Source organism: Sus scrofa, chromosome 8 (assembly GCF_054392235.1).
Source record: "Sus scrofa isolate SSC_HxYL_T2T_F1_AM1 chromosome 8, Sscrofa_HxYL_maternal_Yorkshire_Landrace_v2.0, whole genome shotgun sequence".
Classification (NCBI taxonomy): domain Eukaryota; kingdom Metazoa; phylum Chordata; class Mammalia; order Artiodactyla; family Suidae; genus Sus; species Sus scrofa.
In genome coordinates, this window is record NC_139390.1 from 15,762,339 (window position 1) to 15,781,985 (window position 19,647).

At 38.5% G+C, this 19,647-nt stretch overlaps 1 protein-coding gene and 1 long non-coding RNA gene across 10 annotated transcripts in view; one reads left to right on the forward strand and one right to left on the reverse strand.

Moving 5' to 3' along the window:
• The window catches only part of KCNIP4 (potassium voltage-gated channel interacting protein 4), a 1,125,192-nt gene that overhangs the window by 615,296 nt on the left and 490,249 nt on the right, over nucleotides 1-19,647 (reverse strand). The gene's annotated exons all lie outside the window — the stretch shown is intronic.
• LOC110261970 (uncharacterized) overlaps nucleotides 1-19,647 on the forward strand; it is a 200,023-nt gene that overhangs the window by 101,011 nt on the left and 79,365 nt on the right. For 3 of the 6 annotated variants that reach the window (XR_014812234.1, XR_014812231.1, XR_014812230.1), the window contains exon 4: nucleotides 11,731-13,208. The exons of the other annotated variants lie outside the window; for them this stretch is intronic. This is a non-coding gene — a long non-coding RNA (uncharacterized LOC110261970). Of the gene's footprint in view, nucleotides 1-11,730; nucleotides 13,209-19,647 lie in introns of those variants that run through there. 6 annotated transcript variants of the gene reach the window in all.

The window sequence follows — 19,647 nt, forward strand, 5'->3', positions numbered from 1 at the left end:
TCTATTACCCTTGCTCTAATAGTGGATATAGGGCTGGATGGTAATGCATACATATGTCAATTCATCCACGGCATTTCCTGGGTATAATAACTGGCGAAAGAGTGAGCAGTGGCTTTAGGTGGTCCAAGTAGATTTAACCTTTGTATTTTTATTCAGCAGTTGGTAGAAAACCAATTCTTGATGTAGATGGTATGGGAATATGGTAGGCAGATATGAGATTTGGTACTAGTGGAACCATTTCTAAACTGTGAGAGAAGCCAGTCTAAGGATGAAGTTGCCATATAGAAGAGACCAGACCTGAGAAACTCACAGAGCAATGGCCATGGAGATGTGATCCCCCAAGCTCTGAAGTTTTCTCCACCTCTGGCTGTTTTCAGCTCCTTGAGCCAAGGCACTTCCTTAATTGCTTAAGCCTGACTGAGTTGAGTTTTCCACTGTAATTTAAAGCATCTTAAAAATCCAGATACAATTTAACTTCCCTCTGTAAGGCCTTCCAAATCTCTATAAGCAGGTCGGCTTATTGACCCTTCTTTTCTTCCGCAGAACTTTGCTTATACAGCACTCATACTGTTGAAAGTGTTGAATTATAATGAACTGTTTTATTATGTTTCCCTGGTACACTATGAGCTCATTAAGGCCACAGACCAGATCCTATTCAGCATTACATCCCCAGAGCTTTGAACACTGCCCAATTCCCTTAGAAGCCGTCAATAAGGGAATGAATGAATCTTCGGCTCCTTTTCCTTGCTCCTTATTTCAGCTCCTGACAAGAACAAGTATGTTCAATAGCTGGAGAAAGGTGGAGTTTAAGTAAAGTGTTTGGATTGGCATAACGCAGTCTGCCATGGTTCAACCTATTTATCACAGGGTTATTAGTCTCTGCCCCAAGCAACCTTTATACCAATCCCATTAAGCTCAGTTTCCTTTTGAAATTACTTATGGCTTCTGCAGCACAGATTGCTTTTGTGTTTATTCCTTCATTTATTCAGCACGTATTTATTGTAGGCTTATCTTGTATTGGTCCCTGGTCTAGGGAAACAGTACTAAACCAAATCCCTTCCCTTACAATTTCTAGCAGGAGGAGTCAAACTATAAGCAAAATGTATAAGTAAAATATAGAGTATGTTAGATGGTGATGAGGTCTAGAAAGAAAAGGCAAGGAAAGGGGACAGGGAATGCTGAAGGTGGTTGGATTGCAATTTGAAACAGAATGATCAAGATGACCTTCCTGAGATGGTGACAACTGAGGGGGGTGAGGGAGATAGACACACGTGTTACAGAAAAATGTTCAAGGAGAGGAAACATTGTGCACAGAGAGGCTAATGTGAGAGTACCTGGTGAGTGGGAGTTCAAAACAGGAGGCCTGGGCGGCTGGTGCAGAGTGAGTGAGGAGGAAATCATTAAGGAGGGTACGGGACAAGAATATCGGAAAAAATAAGGCAGATTGGTAAACCACCGAGCTTGTCTGAATGGCCTATTGAGCAGCTTCTGCAAGGAGTTAGCAGACAACACAGGATGACAGTCTCGCTGTTAAAAGGCTGGAAGGCAGAGTCATGTGTGCCTTATGCCTGGCCTCAGAAAAGCATCTGCCTAGCGCCACAAAGGGAAGCTTTATCTAATTAGTATTTGAATTTCATATCAAGTGTCCTAACGAAGCCCAGTGCATTTAACGCTTATTAAATATTTTAGTGAACGTGTCAGTCACACACTTTTTAATATAAGGGCGGCAGCATATAAGTGGAAATGAAATACACAGAATTTCAAATTATGTGTAACTTGGAAGAGAGATTAGAAGGCATCTTGTAAAGATATGGGGTGTCTCACGTGTCACTTTGTTTTTCCTGGGAGAGGACTTTATAATAGAACCACCTTTCTGTTTTCTCCTCTTGCAGGCCTGCTGCCCATGATTGATAGCTATTAAATTAGGTTTTACCTCCCCAGTTTGGTCTAGATTAAATACATTTATAGCACAGCAAGCCACGGAGAGACAAAGGAACAAGTGGCAATTACATTGTCTATTTTGGTCTTCTTCATAGTTAACTATCCCTTAAATATGCAAAGGAAAATGATTTAAAGACCGGAAAAAAGGAAAACAAATGAACTACCCTGAGCATTAAACACATTTAAAGATCCTCAAATTTACAAATATAAGTTAGCATGTACATCTATTTCTTAAGAGCGCTAACTTCAAATGCAGGAGCAAGGGAGGAAAGCTTTAGCCTATGTAAGTTCACTGAGAGTGATTTCTGGTATAGCCCTCGTTCCCACCACGTCAGGGGTTGGGGGAATTTGTGTCGGACCCATTAGAGGGGAATTGATTTGGGAAGAATTCACTTGTGCAGTATACTCCAAGGACAGAAACAAGGTTACTACTTTGAAAGGAGTAGGTCAAAGTCATCCTCATAGGAATATGCTTTCCGCATGTGACATTGTGCTTTCCTTTAGAAAAAAAATCATAACTGCTATAGCAAGGTATGTTTGCTTTTGGTGTTTCATAAGGAAACAGATGGCAGCCTCCACTCTGAAAGTCTGAACTGGAACTCTAGCGCCCATCATCACACTGTCCCTCAAGAGGTCACTCTCTCTCACCCTGGAGGGCCAGCAAAGTCTGTATGCAGGGGAGCCATGTTTCACATCCTACCAAAACATTAGGGAAGAACTTGCAAAGCACAAGAATATTGAGAGGTTGAAGGCCTGCACTTCTATCACATGTAGGAAAGTTTAGAGTTCCTTAAATGTAGCAGAAGGAGGGGACACCAGGCAGGGGACTTGAAAAGAGATGGTGGGAAGGAGTTCCCTTGTGGTGAATGTGTTAAGGATCCCGTGTTGTAGCTGGAGCCCTGCTGTGGTGTGGGTTCAATGCCTGGTCCAGGAACTTCCACAAGCCCCTGCCATGGCAAAAAAAAAAAAAAAAAAAAAAAAAAAAGAGAGAGAGAGATTGTGGGAAGATAAAAACAGTAAAAAGTGAAGCTCCATATGGGTTATCTCTAAGGATCTAAAATAGGTGATTTTCCCCAGTGTTGTTGTAGTAAGGAATGAAGATAGTAGCCTTCCCAAGTTCTTCTCTCTTCTGTGCTTAAAAGGCAGTAGATAAGACCTCATGATCTCCTGGAGGGACATGATCAGAGCAGGATCTGATCAGCAGGTCAAACCAGCCCATTCCTTGAATATCGACAGAGAGAACACTAGAACTGCCAAGTCCTTCACTAGCCAGAGAAGTCACAATGCAACTTTCTGATTTTTCTTCCATTTTTGAGGAGGAAAGTAGGGCCTTTCTTTATCTGTTCACAGATAATGGCAGGGCCATACAGAACAATGAAGAATTCCACTTTTATAGGAGATGTTGGGCCTTTATTTAGGGTCGCAGCCGTTGGGCCAGGGCATATACTTGTAAGATCTTTTTCTCCTTCCCAGAAGATTGTTTCTCAGGGTGACCAAAGTCAGACATTAGAACAGCTGATGGAGGAGTTCCTGTCATGACTCAGCTGTTAACGAACCCAACTAGTATCCATGAGGATGCAGGTTCGATCCCTGGCCTTGCTCAGTGGGTTAAGGATCCAGCATTGCTGTGAGCTGTGGTGTAGGTTACAGACACTGTTAAGATCTGGCATTGCTGTGGCGTAGGCTGGCGGCTACAGCTCCAATTAGACCCCTAGCCTAGGAACCTCCATATACTGTGGGTGTGACCCTAAAAAGAAAAAACAAACAAAAACACAGTTGATGGAAATGAGTATTTAAAGGGAAGGTAGAGGCAGGAATCAATACTCTTAATTGTGGAGTCACCTATACCTTTGGGGCCTCTATACAGAAACTCAAAGAACAGTGGAACAAAGGAATTCCTCTAGAAAGTAGTAAGGAGAATGTTTTTAGCCTTGATTTGTTTATCTGGATAATTGCTAAGTTTAAAACTGTGAGGGCTCTGTGATTTTATAATCTGTATCGCTCTATGTACATAACGTACGTGTGTGCACACACACACAAATAGGAACATGGAGCCTCTGGATCAGGGCTCAGACTGTTTATTCCTCCCAAGGATGCTTGTCTCAGTCCTTCATGACCAAACATGATGCAGAGAGAGCTGGGCATGCCCTGTGTGTATGCTGGGGTTTGTACTATAGGAAACAAACCCTGCACTTAGAGCTTATACAGGGTGGCTTTCTCATCTGTCCCTCTGCCCCTCTAGAGAGAAAAAGCAACTTTTGCTCTGCAGTGTAAAAATGCGTGTTCCTGGAGGGAAGGAGGACGGTCTCCTCTACTCTGATATCCTGGATGTAATCAAATGTCTCCAGGGGAGAGAGCAGAGTTTCTCTCTGGAGCATTCCACCTTGAGGGCTGCTAGTCAGTCATCCTTTAGCCCAGGTGCCAATGTTCTTTGTTTAGAAACATGAAAATATTCATGGAGAGGGACTGCTACACATGAGCAGGGATAATAAGAATTCTTTTCTTCTAAGTGTGGTTTGAAACTAGAAGGAAATTACACAGAGATGGGGATATGGAGCAAAGGAAAACAAGGTCAAGCCAGGAAAGAAATGAAGTCGGCGTGTACTTCCTTCAGCTCCTGAGGGGGAACAGCCATGCCCCTGTGGGGCCTTCCACTGGGGAGTTTCATCTGGCACTCCACACGGCACTCTTTCGGGAATGTGAATCAGGCCTGACACATCCTGTTGCAATTGCAATTCTGCCATAGTGGTTTTCCTCCTTTCCACACTATTTTATAAAGGGACAGAATCTTGTTCATAATAGTACTCCTAGGTCTACTACTAAACATGGTATCAGGAATGTAAAAAGGGTTGAAAAATTAATGATCTAGAGTACTATCCCTTTCAATCCCAAGCAATAGCTTCCTAGAGCATATTCCTGATTTCAAGAGTGTGATGTAGAGAGGAAGGTGGTCATGATTAGGAGAAGAGAATGGAAAGCATAAGTGTAAAATTAGTTATATTGAGTCAGAGAAGACTGAGTTTGCTTATTACTTATTTTTTATGGCTGTGCCCACAGACTGGAAGTTTGTGAGCCAGGGACTGAATCCAAGCACAGTTGTGACCTATGCCATAGCAACTCTTGATCCTTGTTTTTTCTTTTTTAATTTTTAGTTTTAATACAGTATAGTTGATTTACAGTGTTGTGCCAGTATTTGCTGTGTAGCATAGTGACCCAGTCATGTATATATATGTGTATGTGTATATATATGTGTGTGTGTGAATACACATTCTTTTTCTCATACTATCTTCCATCATGTTCTATCCCAAGAGATTGGATATAGTTCCCTGTGCTATAAGTAGGACCTAATTGCTTATCCATTCTAAATGTAATAGTTTTAATCTACCACCCCAAACTCCCCATCCATCCCACCACACCCCCACCAGCATTTGTGCCACATTTTAGGTTCCAAATATATGATAACTATGGTATTATAAATGATGTCCAAATATGTGATGAATATGGTATTTGTCTTTCTCTTCCTGACTTAGTATGAGAACCTCTAGTTGTATCCATGTTATTGCAAATGGCATTATTTTGTTCTTTTTATGGCTGAGTAGTATTCCACTGTGCATATGTACCACATCTTAATCTATTCATCTGTAGATGAACGTTTAGATCATTTTCATGTCTTGGCTATTGAGAGTAGTGCATCAGTGAACATGGGGGTGCATGTAACTTTCTGAATTATAGTTTTGTCCAGATATATGCCTGGAAAAACTGCCACACTATTCCAGGCCAGGGTTTGAACCTGCACCTCTGCAGTGACCTGAGCTGCCATGGTCAGGTTCTTAACCCACTGTGCCACAGTGGGAACTCCAAAGAAGACTGAGTTTTATACCACTTCCACCATTGGTTTTTGCTTTTTTTTAAAAGAAGGCTTTGTTTGCTCATCTACATAGAAATCATGATAATATCTATTGTACCCAGTAAGAGAATATCTATCTTAGAATACAGTATGGTGTCAAGTACTTAGGTATCAAAAATTGTTATCATTCCTGATTTTTTTTAAGAGGTAAAGCATAGGAGGATGAGCAAACAATAAAGTAAATGACTGAATTTTTTTGATGTGATTCTATTTTGCTTTGCTCCCTGCCAAGTCATTGTTATAACCAATCCAAAAAGAGATGGGTTGTGCAGAAAAGATTTGGAAAACCCATGAGACCAAATGAATCCAGTACATGCAGAAATTACACTGCCTACAGCTGTTAGATCTGGGCAGAGATGGATGAATAATTATAAAGGAGCTCTAACTTATTTTCCTTCTGAATTTGCACAGGGGTCATTCTGATGTCAAAAATAATTACAAGCAATGATACTTCAGTTGTAGTTTTGACATTATGCACAAGCTGGGTGAGACCTCTCACAAAAGCTACAGCTTCGCTTTTCTCTATTTGTAAAAGCCTCCCTGTGTGACCACATGAAGTAGACAGACATGGACTATATGCTAAATTGCCCAAGTTCCACTAAAACAAACCCACCAAAACATTATCCTAATTAAGGAATGTATTGTAGTAGCTATCTGGGTTTGTATTTATTTTTTGAATTCAGCCATAAGAAACAAAATTAAAAGGACAGAGTATATCTTATTTAAATCTCGCTTGTATCCCAGTATCTCTCTCCTTCTCTAAGGGCACCACTCTATTCACTCCAGTTTAAGCCACCATCATCTTGTTCCTGAACGGCTCTAATAGCTGCCTACAGTTTCTCCTCTTTAACTGTCTTGTTCTATTCCTTGCCTCCAGCCGATCTGTTCTCCACAAGCGATTTGTGTGACACATGCATCAGATAAAGTCAATGGTCTGCTGAAAAGCCTTCAATAACCTCGCATAAGGGAGGGCCAAAATCCTAAAGTGGTTGAGGAGATTTCCCAGTGCCTGGACTGATTTCTCTCTGGTGTCCTTGATTGCCCCTGATGCTCTACCCTCTACCTCTTCCACACATTTTTCATCCTTCATATTCCTCCCTTCCACCCCAGAAATATACAACTCTAAGTGAAATAACTGCTATTCAGCTGTAAGCTTAAGAATGTTTTTTGTTTTTTTGTTTTTTTTGAGAAGTCATTCTTCATTCTAGACCAAGGTAGGACTTATCAAACTAAATATGTGCCATTTCCTCTGGAAGAATCTATTTTTCCAATACTGTTTCACTCTTTACGTTGTGTTATGTATGTAGCATCGGTGTCTCTGATGGATCTGTGATAGACTGTGGAACAGGATCAATTATTTGCATCTAATGCCCACACTTATTTAATAAGAGATATCCTTTTGCTGCAGGTACGGTTAGAAGGAATAAAATGAAGCTTTTGGTTTCTTAAACATTAATTTGAAGCTCAGAGCCTGAACACAATCATGAAAGTTAATGTACTGAAATTATGGAAAGGGGTTTTTTTTATTCGAAATTGTCTCCAGTATATCTTTAAAATAGTGTTTTATTATAAGCCAAAGGTTGGAGAGAATTGATAAGATTCATTTAAAGGAAGATCCCACAAGACCAAAAGAGGAATTGGAGAGTCTTCTGCTATCAAAAGACATAGATAAGTAGAAGAGATATGGGAAATTAAATGTTCACTTTTCCCTCCTGGGGGTGATCCTTCAAGTGAAAACAATATAAGTTCACTTATCTGAGATGTAGTTTCCAAATTTTCTTTTGCTCTACTTATAGAAGCTGTGTCCTTATCACTCATTTTGGAGGCAGGTAATACTGTGTCTAGCACAAAAACAATCCTTTGTAAGTATTTGTTGAATGACAAAGTAACTTAATAGTGCTCATTTAGGAAAGAGAACAATTTAGTGATTAATTTCTAACACGTTTCCTTAACTGTTTCCACAGTGATGGGTGGGGGTGATGGGTGCTCCCACCCATCACTGCCCTCCATATCCACAACACATTGTTAGACCTAATTGATTTTTTGTTTTAAATTTCAGAGTTTTTGGAGTTCCCGTCGTGGCTCAGTGGTTAACGAATCCGATTAGGAACCATGAGGTTGCGGGTTCAATCCCTGGCCTTGCTCAGTGGGTTAAGGATCTGACATTGCCATGAGCTGTGGTGTAGGTCGCAGACGCGGCTCGGATCCCGCATTACTGTGGTTCTGGTGTAGGCCGGCGGCTATGGCTTCAATTCGACCCCCAGCCTGGGAACCTCCATATGCCGTGGGAGTGGCCCAAGAAATGGCAAAAAGACAAAAAAAAAATTTCAGAGTTTTTGATATCAGAGGTGATAATGAAGGAAGTTTCATTTTTTTAAGGCCCATTTCACAACACTCCTAGATTTACCTAAGATGCCTAAAATCTGAGAAAAAGTCAAGCAGTAAAAAAATAGAACTTTAGCATAATATAGAAAGTTTTCCATCTCTCCCCTATTGGATCCTTTTAAATTAGCAAACATTAATCAAATGTCTTCTAGATAGGGTGCCCAGTGTCATCTGTGGGGAGATATGAAAGCTTAGATCCTACATAGGCTACTTTAATTTATTCTTAATTTCCAACAACTCTTCATAAATACTTTGCCCCTCATATAAGAAAGCTTGTTTTGTTTTGTTTTGTTAGTAAAACACAAAGGAGTATCCAGGTCTACGTTGAGACAGATGCAATTTTTTTTAAATGGGGAAATATATATTGGAGAAAAAAAGTATCCAGGTCTACGTTGAGAAGATGCAATTTTTTTTAAATGGGGAAATATATATTGGAGAAGAAAAGAATGAAACCTCAGAAATGAAAGAAATATAAGAACCCTTAATGATATGTTTTCACTGGACCTTTGAAGGACTCTGGTTATACCTGGCCTTTTCTCTATCTTGCCCTAACTCTTTTAAATTATTAATGAAATGGATAATCATAAAATGCTTCCTTTCTCTAACATAACTTTCAGTTAAATATTGCAGGACTAATTTCCCCAAGCCATCTTTTCTCAATCAAGTACTATTCATTAAATATTTTGGCTTGTCAAGAGATGACTAAAACTGTCTATAACAACACTACAGTTTCTTCTATCTTCACATGAGTAAGATACTAAAACTTACCCACATCTTTCTATACTTCATATTTCAAGTGAAATATTTATTAAGTATGCATATTAAGCTCAGAAAAGACTTCAATTAAAAGTAATATTTTAAAGAATTATGAATGAGTAAACAAAATTTAGGAAGTCTTATTCTGTACATTCAGATTTTATGCATATATAATTTATTTATCATTAACCTTGACTGTAGTTCTTTCAGAAGTTATGGTGACATAAATTACTTTTAAAAATTGGAACACTTCAGAATTTCAAAACACAACTTGCCTTCAGTGCAAACTGAATGCTAATACATATTGAAAGCAATGCGTATGAATATTATTCGTTAATAAAAGGAACACAATATTGGTACATGCTAGAGCATGGATTAACCTCAAAAATGTTACGCTAAGTAAAATAAACTGGCTATATATATATATATATAGAGAGAGAGAGAGAGAGAGCATGATTCAATTTATATGAAGTCTCTAGAAAAGGCAAAGACACAGAGACAGAAATTGTTTTAGTGGTTGCCAGGGCCCAGAAGTGCAGAAAGGAAAGACTGCAAATGGGCACTGGGGATCTCTTGGGTGGGATGGAAATGCTCTAAAATCAGACGGTTTTAATGGTTGCACACCTCTGTAAACCTACTAGGAAGTATTAAGTTGTAGACTTAAAAATATGTTCATCTTATGATATGTAAATTCCTCTTTAATAAAGCTGTTTTTAAAAGTCTGTACATTCACTCTTGGAAGAAGTAGTCAAATATTTAGATGACCCCAAAAAGGAGAATAGTGTACAGCAGTTTACTGTGAGTCAGGCAATGTTTGAGGCATGGGGAATAAAACTGAACAAAAAATCTAGTTTTATTTTTAGCTTCGATAATTTCTTTTTAAAAAGTATAGTCGGAGTTCCCGTCATGGCTCAGTGGTTAACAAAACCAACTAGGAATCATGAGTTTGCGAGTTCCATCCCTGGCCTTGCTCAGTGGGTTAAGGATCTGGCATTGCCGTGAGCTGTGGTGTAGGTTGCAGACACAGCTCAGATCCTGAATTGCTGTGGCTGTGGTGTAGGCCGGCAGCTACAGCTCCAATTAGACCCCTAGCCTGGGATCCTCCATATGCTGTGGGAGCAGCCCTAGAAAAGGCAAAAAGACAAAAAAATAAAAAAAAAAAGTATAGTCGATTTATAATATTGTGCAAATTTCTGCTGTACAGTACAGTGACCCAGTCATACATATAAATGAATTCCCTTTCTTATTTTCCATCATGGTCTATCCTAATAGACTAGATATAGTTCTCTGTGCTGTAGAATATTGCCTATCCATTCTAAATGGAATAGTTTGCATCTATTAACCCCAAAATACCAATCCATTCACCTCCTTCCCTCCTTCACCTTGGCAAACACAAGTCTGTTCTCTATGAGTCTGTTTCTGCTCTGTAGATATGTTCATTTTGCCATATTTTAGATTCTACATATAAATAATATATGGTATTTGTCTTTCTCCTGACTTATTTCACTTAGTATGAGAATCTCTTGTTGCATCCATGTTGCTGCAAATGGCATCATTTCATTCTTTTTTATGACTGAGTAGGATGCCATTGTGTATGCAATTTTATTTTCAATCCATTATTTCTTGTCTTTTTTTTTTTTTCCTCTAGGGCCACACTTGTGGCATATGAAGGTTCCCAGGCTAAGGGTCTAATCGGAGCTGTAGCCGCTGGCCCACGCCAGAGCCACATCAATGCCAGATCTAAGCCACATCTGCAACCTACACCACAGCTCACGGCAATGCCGGATCCTTAACCCACTGAGCAAGGCCAGGGATGGAACCTGCAACCTCATGGTTCCTAATTGGATTTGTTAACCACTGAGCCACGAGGGGAACTCCCTCAATCCATTATTTCTAAACATTCAATAGAGTAATATTCAATGGCGTTTTTTAAATTGACATAGAACTGGAATATAACATTGTATATATTGTGTATGACATTGTGTATAACACTTTTCAATGTACAACATAATGATTTTATATATATATGTATATATAAACAGCTGCCACAGTAAGTTTAGTTAGCATCCATCACCATGTACAGAAAAAAAAAGTTTTTCTTGTTGTGATGAGAACTTTAAAGGTCTCTTTTACTAACTTTCAAATATACAACACAGTTTGTTCATGTCCTTTTAAATGGTGTGGGCAGTTAGAATAGGAAGAGTGACTATGCTTGGGAAACTCCAGTGAGGTGAAGGTACAGCCTTCCCCACAGTGCTTCTCCTCTATGGTCAGCTCAGAAGTAGTAGACTAGTCTTACAAGAAGGTATAGTATTCAAAATTTCTAGGGGATTCTCTGAAGGGCAGCAGGCTTAGACTTTAACTGGGGCCCAAGCTCTGAATGAGGGTAACTCAGTCCTCTGAGGAGCTACAGTTCTCAAATCTGGGGTTCATAAAAATCACCTAAAGAAAGATTCCCAGAAATGCCAAGGCATATGGCTGGGGAACTGTTGCTTTAGGATTTATGAGGAACGAGAGGAAGGAGATTGCACTAGGCGTGGGTAGGGGTGGGTCTTGCCATTACAGGGGTACGAATTATTCAGCAGGGCAGAAACAGGAAAGGATTTAGCCTGTCTTTGTTTTCAAAGTTCTTTAGGAAACTTACTGCCAAACATTACCCATGGCCAATATGAATTCTTCTAATAATAAGCATAAAACAAACTAAGTTATGGGGAAGAGTTGATTGTTGTTTTCATTTTCAGGAAAAAACTGGATAACACGCTTGAGCAGTAATGGATATGGCAACCTAGAGGGAGGAACTGATGCTGGACAGTGTCTGAGTGGGCTTTTATGTGTTTGGACTCAGACAAATGGACGACAAGTAAAATCATTATTGCAAGCAAAGGGCCATCTCTATTTTCTCATCCTGTTACTTCTGAATCAGAGAAGGGCATTGTATTGTCATTTTTAAAGCAGACACACTGAAGGGTTCCAATTTTATTTGTATGCATTCCTTTTTAACTGTAATATCCTGTTTTGCCAGCAACACAATTGTCCAGTAGGGAACATTAGAGCACTGTGACACTGATTGGAGGCCACAGTGAGAAAAGGCATAAAAGTCAACTGATAGAAAAGTTGATATTTTTTTCATCGGGAGAATTCATGTAATGTACGCTTACTTTGGCCAGAATTATATTCATCCCATAGCCGCAAAGACCACTAGAGCTGGAGTTCCTTCTGTGGCATAGTGGGTTAAGAATCCAACTGCAGTGGCTCAAGCCTTTGTGGGGGAACGGGTTAGAGCCCAGGGCTGGTCCAGTGGCTTAAAGGATATGGTGGTGTTGTGCCTATAGTGTGGCTTACTGCTGTGGCTCAGATTCAATCCCTGGCCCAGAAACTTCCAAATGCCTTGGGTATAGCCATAAAACGAAAAAATAAATACATAAATAAAGCCATTGGAGCTGATATGAGAGTACAAAGCCTTATAATTATGCTGAGTAATGGAAGCAAGCTGTCATGGAATCCATAGTATTTTTTTTTTTAAGACAGTTTACAAATGGGATCCCTACAGAAATAATTTAAATGGATAGACTCTAAGTATCATTTAAGGTAATATGCCTGATGGCTAACTGGCCAATATAAAAGGTGATCTCCTACGCTAGAAATGGTGGGGGTTAAAGAATATATTTTCTAGCATGAATTTAAACTCTGCTAAACCTCTAAAATGAGGAAGGTAGAATAATCTCTAAGATCTCTTTTTTTTTTCCTTGGTCATGTAGTTTTCCAAATTTATTTACTTAACCCACAAACTGCAATGATACCATCTGACCATTCATTCTCACTGAAACAATGTTTCTAATTTCTCTTCCAATCCAGCTACCTCCAAAATTAATTAATTAAAGGCTTTTCAGTTCTGTTATTTTCCTCATTTATCCCAGTGCACTCAGAACCCATCCTTTTTCAGTCACTATGAGGGTTAAAAAAGAAACTTCCACTTCAGGAAGACTTCTTATGACAAAAGAAATCATCATTCTTGACAGGCCTGAAATGTTTTGGTATCACTGACAAACCTAAAGCAATATCTTGCACATAATGTGTTCTCAGTAAGTCTTTGTAGTGTTTCCCCCTTTGCTTTTCTCCTCTCGTCTCTTCTATCAGGCTTGCTTTTGTATTTAGTTCAATTTATATCCCTATTGACACATCTGTATCCTAATGAACTGAAATAAAAATGACTCCATAGTAGCTTATGCTTGCATGGCAATAAATACTTACTAACATATATTTTAATGATATGCACAAATATTTCAAAGTGGTAAAGGCTCTAATGAATGGCTTCTCTTCAAAGGGAAGGTAAAAAAAGAGTTTGATAAGGGCAAGGTTATCAGCAGTATTTTATTATGAAAGTGAAAGAGATCAGCACAATATGAGGAGGGTTGTGCAATTAACTTCAGGGAAGCCTGCCATATACCCATTATCAATATAGTGCAATGATGTTAGAGTGAAGAAGCCTCAATTAAAGGAATTTACTCCAGATTAACTCTACGGGTAATGACTCAGAAGTAACTTTCTGAATATCTATAAAGTAGATATCAGCATTGTTTAACCAATATTTGCAAAAGGTTTACTATGTGTCAAATATTTTTCTTTATTCTCAAAATAGCCCGTAAGTGTTAAAGGCACTAATAAGTGAGAAATCTATCGCTCAAAGAGGTTCAGTAATTGACCCAAGGTCATATAGGTAGTTAACTGGCTGACCTAACATTCAAAACCTTAACTGAGTAAATCCAGCTCTTTATACTCCGCTATACTGCTTCTAAATTGGATCATGAAATATAAGTAGAGCCAGGGATAAAAATAGTCACACTATTCCGAATAGATTCCAAGACCTTCAAAAGGAAGGCACTGATTTAAGATATTATTTACAGAAGAAATTCAAACAAAGCATCAAAGTAATGTAAAAAAAAAAATGGAATGGAATGTGTTTCTGGTGTGCACTTCTTACAAGAACAACATCATTAGACACAAGGAAATACGAGGGATGAGGCAGATTGCTATTAACTTGCCATGAGCATTTCTTCAATAAAATATATTGAATTAAAGAAGAACAGATTAGAAGGGCCAGGGTACCAAATAAATTCGAAGAAAGGAAGGGGAAGGAATACAGAACTGGGTATAAGCAGATGCAGAAGAATCTCAAAGAGAGCTGTAAAAAATTCAGGGAAAAGTTAAGAGTCTGCAGGACCAAAAACCCCCAAAATTCTAAGTAAGTGAAAGATCTATCTCAGAACATTCTAATCACTAAAAAGAAATCAGGAATAAATGATAAATATAAAAGGACGTGGATGAAACACTGATCTTTTTAACCCCACTGTACCAACCACAGTTCTCTGGTTTGCTTTGACTGATTTTTCCCAGACTACAGATTACGAATGTATTTATTCTATACAACAGTACAGTACAGCCCCTAAAATGTAATGCTGTAGATTACATGCTGCATATATCTTGGACAACATCCAGATAAGATTGATACATTCCCAAAGAGGTACACAACAAGAATTAGCACTAAGGTGACACAGAATATAAATGTTCAAGAAAATATAGGCAGATGCCTCAACTAGGGATCAAATCTTAAGATAGCTTCATATTTTATATAAGCAAACAGGCATTTGATTAAAATGAGCTGCTAGGAAAGATCAGTGCCCCCAAACCATCATTTCTTAGATGTAATAAGAATCATAAATAAACTTGTAGATGAAAAAAAATGTGACTATTGTTTGAAGTATTGATCATAATATTTGGTATGGTGCATCCAAAATCACAGCAGTCATTTAATAAAATTTACTTTATTTTAGGTACTTGATGCACACATGAATAAATGCTCTGTACCTGCCATATTCTCATAATCTCCCTACAGAACAGAGATGTAAGGATATTCATAATTCATTCAAAGTAATATAATAGAAGTGTATATAAACAATTTATAGGAGCACAGGGATCTGAAAGCAGAGAGAGTGTCCTCAATTTCTACTGGATAAAACTACATTAAGAAGGCATTATGCCAGGTAAGATTGCATAACTCTAAGTAAAGTCAGAAAAATTCTAGATTAAGCTCAAGCTGCTCAATGAATAATCACCATCATTTCTCCCAAGAGCTGGCAGAAGTTCCCAATAAAACCTAGTCTAAGTTCCTTCTTATTCTTGACCATAAGAAGGTATTTCAATTGAGCAAAGTATAATGGTACGTGCAAAGCACTTAAATCAGAACTGATTCCACATATATTGATTTTGGAGGAAGCTATGCACTGAAAATGTGTAACAGAAGTGATGATGTTTAACAGCTGTAAAGAGTGTATCAATTCATAAGCACAAAACATGGAGATAAAATCTTATCGAATCTTCACTGTCACTGTTCAACTTAATCAGCTGGGAAAAAGCCCAGGACCAATGGTGAAACAGCTGTTATTTCTGCATTCTGCTTACAAATGCAAATAAAAAAATAGAAAATAAAAACTTAGACAAATTCCTGGAGAGAAAAAAAAAAATCAGAAAAGCAAATGGATGTGTAATCAGTAGCTCCATCAGTGTGTACCAGCAACCTTGATAAAAGCAAACAAATGAAACCTCACAAACCAAACCAAAGCATTTAAGGGTGACATGTGCCACAAACAGAAGATTACATGGGCCAGATCAAATAATTGAACTGCAGTCATAATCAGGCTGATGTGTTCTTTTGCTAGTGAAATTTTCATCTTTTTTTCAGAATTGACATCTCTCAACCCAAGCTGAAGTTTCAGGTCTAAATTCTAGAACAAGGCTGTACTCTCTGCAAATAAAGCAGAAGAATCTCTAGATCAGCAATCTGAGTTTTGTATGACCCATTAATAATTTAGTGATCCCAATTTTTCACTCCCCTTTAATAAAATTGCATGTCCATATTGTTGTCTGACGGTGGGCAGGGTTTATGAAGCTATATAATTTGCTTTGGCCAAGAGGGTATTAGAAGACCTGGTGCAAGCTGAAGCTTGAAATGTGCATATATAAGTGAACTTTCTCTGTTACGGTTTAGTGGTCTGCCTTGAGGAAAACTCTCTAAAAACTGTCTTTCAGCATGAGCTGCAGAACAAAAATTCATGGAACAGATATAAACCAAATCTCCAGCCTTTAGCCACAGCTAGGTGACCCACAGTACAAAGGAGAGATAGAGCCAAGTCAATGTAGATGAGACAGAATGAGTGTGAGAGTACAATACTCTTGGAAGTACTGTATTTGGAGTAGTTGTTTCTCAGCATTATTGTAGCAAGAGCTGACTTATACAAGTGCTTCTGAGTTAGTCATTGCCGTTTTAATTCCCTTGCCATTTTCAGTCAAGCTCAGCCTTCTACTCTATCTCCAGTAACCAGACTAATGCTATAGCACACGCACCTTCCTTTCTGAGTCCCTTTGTTTGGATTTTTACTATGGACTGTCATGTTCCTGATATTCTGCTTCATTGAAACCTACCGTCTGTCTGCTTCTCTGTACAAATATCATAAGCTTTACACTCTCATTAAGAAACAGAAGTCAGGCATCTTTCATTTCTTTAAAATTAAAAAAAATGCAAGGCAAATTTTATAATTGCCATTTTTCTGGGTTAAATTCATTCATTCTTTATTATGTGTATATTCCAAAGGCCTTCAACTCAGAAAAGGTAAGTAACCAGCTCAAGATACCCCAGTGAGTAAATACTAGAAACATGACTCAAACACAACTGTGGCTTTTTAGGCAATTCTATGTCATATATTTAAAATGGAGAGATCATGAAGTTTTGAAGTAGTAAGATAGGTGTCCATATATTATGATCAAATACTTTCCAAAGGATAAAAATTGTCTGTGTAGACCTAAAAATACTGATCAAATTTTTAGGGCTCATCTAAAAGGTTGTCTATACCATGTCACTTGGCAAGAATGGTCAGAGAAGTGAGGATGGGTTGGATAAAGTGATGTAATTTTCATAAAAACGTTAATTTTCATAAAAACATATTCATTGCAGCCATTCTAAGAAAAGATTAATGGTGAAGTTTTAGCGTTTGGACATTTTCCAACTGGGAGACTGTCTGGTTTCTGTTCTGAAGTGAAAGAAGAGAATTCAATCTGAACACCCAAGAGTTCAGTGCTTGGCTTCTGGAACCATACAGAACAGGGTTCACATCATGAGTCTAACTTGTTCTGGCTGGAAGTTATTTATATTCCTGAAACCTCAGTTTCCTTATCCACGAAATGGGGCTAGCAGTAGTAATTACTTCAGAGTTGTTGAGGGAATTAAATTAAAAATGTCTTCTATCCAGCTCAATATATCGTGGTTGCCTGAAAATCTATGTACTGAACTTCTAGGATCACCGAGAATGGGGGTTACTCTTTTCTAGTGGAGAATGGATATCATGAAGGGCAGAGAAAAGTAGGGAAACACACACACACACAGAAGAGGAGGAGAAAAAGAGAAGTGCAATAAATTTAAGCTGTTTCGGTAGCTGGTGCAGAGAAATGTAAACCAGGGCATGATGGAAGTACCTGGACAAGCAAATAAGCCTGTGAAAGGGGCAGAGCAGGTCACAGTCTTTGGAAGATGTGACTATGCATTACATTCCACATTAGCAACCAAATACCATTATACTCAGTAGCACCAAGAAATGCCATTGTTTGGAGTTGAATAGAAGCAATTTAAAATGCAGCTACTTCCACTTTGTACTAGTGAGATTAATCCATGTTTTGAGCTGCTGTTTTCACCTCTTCATTGTTTATCGGGTTTGAGTCTAATTGGGCTTGATTGGAATCATGGGAAGCCACTAATTAAAATGATTAACAATATCAATAACAGCAAAGGGGACAGAAAAGCAAGCCTCTTATTTTTAATGGGCTGAACACCAGTTCTTGCTGGCTGAATGAATAGAAGTTAATTGAAGAGTGACACCTGATAGCAAATTTCAAAAATTTCTATTTTAATGCTCTTAATAAAGGGCACATTTTCTAAATGCTAGGAGCTATATCAAAATTACAAATACAGTTGACTTTTTTTTTTCCCACTGACTAGCAGAATTAAAACCAATTTCTAACCTAAGATGTTTTCAGGCACCTTGTTACAGAGGATGTCTTCAACTAAACCCTGTGCTTAACACTGGTAATATTTCAGCTTTGCCACTGACCTTTAAGTTATCCCAACTGCTTTTATTGACAAATGCAATTTCTGCAAATAGGCTTTGACTGGAACAGATTTTAAATGCAATAGCAGGACAAAATCCAGGCTCAAGCAGAGGAGGGAAAGGCACACCCCTTGAGCATCTCCTTACTGCTCTATCTTGACAATACCCAGTGGCCTATTTCTAGAACACAAGTGAAATAATTTGGATAGGTGCATTTTTCACTCTTGAGCTCTAAGGGAATTCATTGTTTCATTCCTGATACCCAGCCCCAGTTTCACCTTGGCATAGGTGAACTCAGTGTCATGAAAACCATATGCAGCTACATTTGGATTATCTTGCTGTCTGCTGAGGATGGGATATACCTAGTCAGAGCCTAAGAAACATCTGGCCCTTAATTGCCTTCTAATATTTAATCCAGAAGGGACTCTGAATGAAGACATGGGAGTACTTTATAAAATAGTACTTATATTCTAGAAGCCTGATGTGGTTCCTCTTAACTCCAGATTTTGCTGGTATTTTTACATTGGGGGTGGGACATTTCCAGTTGTGACTTATTTAACTTTTATTTGTCTTTCTTTGGTATAATAATAATTAACACTTGCACAGGACACCAGTGTTTCCAAAATGGATTCACAAAACAACTACCTATATGTCCTTCTTACGCCTCCTCCATTCAGGGTGGATAATTCATTGAAAATAGAATGGAAGTCTTTAGGAGAAATTTCAGGAGGAGGAATTCTGAGAACTAAGCTCAGAAACATCTCTGCACTTTTGGGACAAGTTATTGAGCCGAACTATGCTTTATTTCCATACCTGTAAAGTGGAAATACATATATCATGTACCAAGGGGGAATGACGAGAAGATTTAACGAAAACTTGTGAAAGTGCTTAAAACATTGCTGGGCAGAGAACAATTACCTGATAAATGTTGCCTGGTTTACTTTTCAGAAGACTACTAGTACTATTCTGTGAGCTCTTTCAGGGTCGGGTAGCAGATCAAACTTAACGTTTGGATACTCGGTACTAGCACAGTGCCTGGCACATAGCAGGCACTTAACAAAGAACAGTGCCAGCGTTTTACAGACCGACAAGTCACTTCTAAGAGGACAAGTGACGGTGTTCTGCAATCCTTCAGGTGGAGCTTGTATAGAAAACCAAATTTCCAATTTAAGCGCAGTATTCTCCCTACCTTAGCTCTATCCCTCCATAAGCTACCTATTTTGCCTTGTCATCTGAACATATTCTCCACTGCAGGCAATGAGAATGCCCAGTCATTGCTTGCTGGACTGAATTTTCTCTTTGGGGTGCTATTTTCTTGTGTTTTAAAATAAAGCACAGGGTAATGGGTGGTGTTACTGTGTCTCACAACAGTTTCTCAGGCCAATTTTTCTTTTTTCTTTTTTGTTTTCATTTATCTGTATTACCATGGCACATTTGTTTTCAACAACAAAGACAAACACTTTAAAGCAAAACACACTTCCTTCAAACAAAATCTTTATAGAG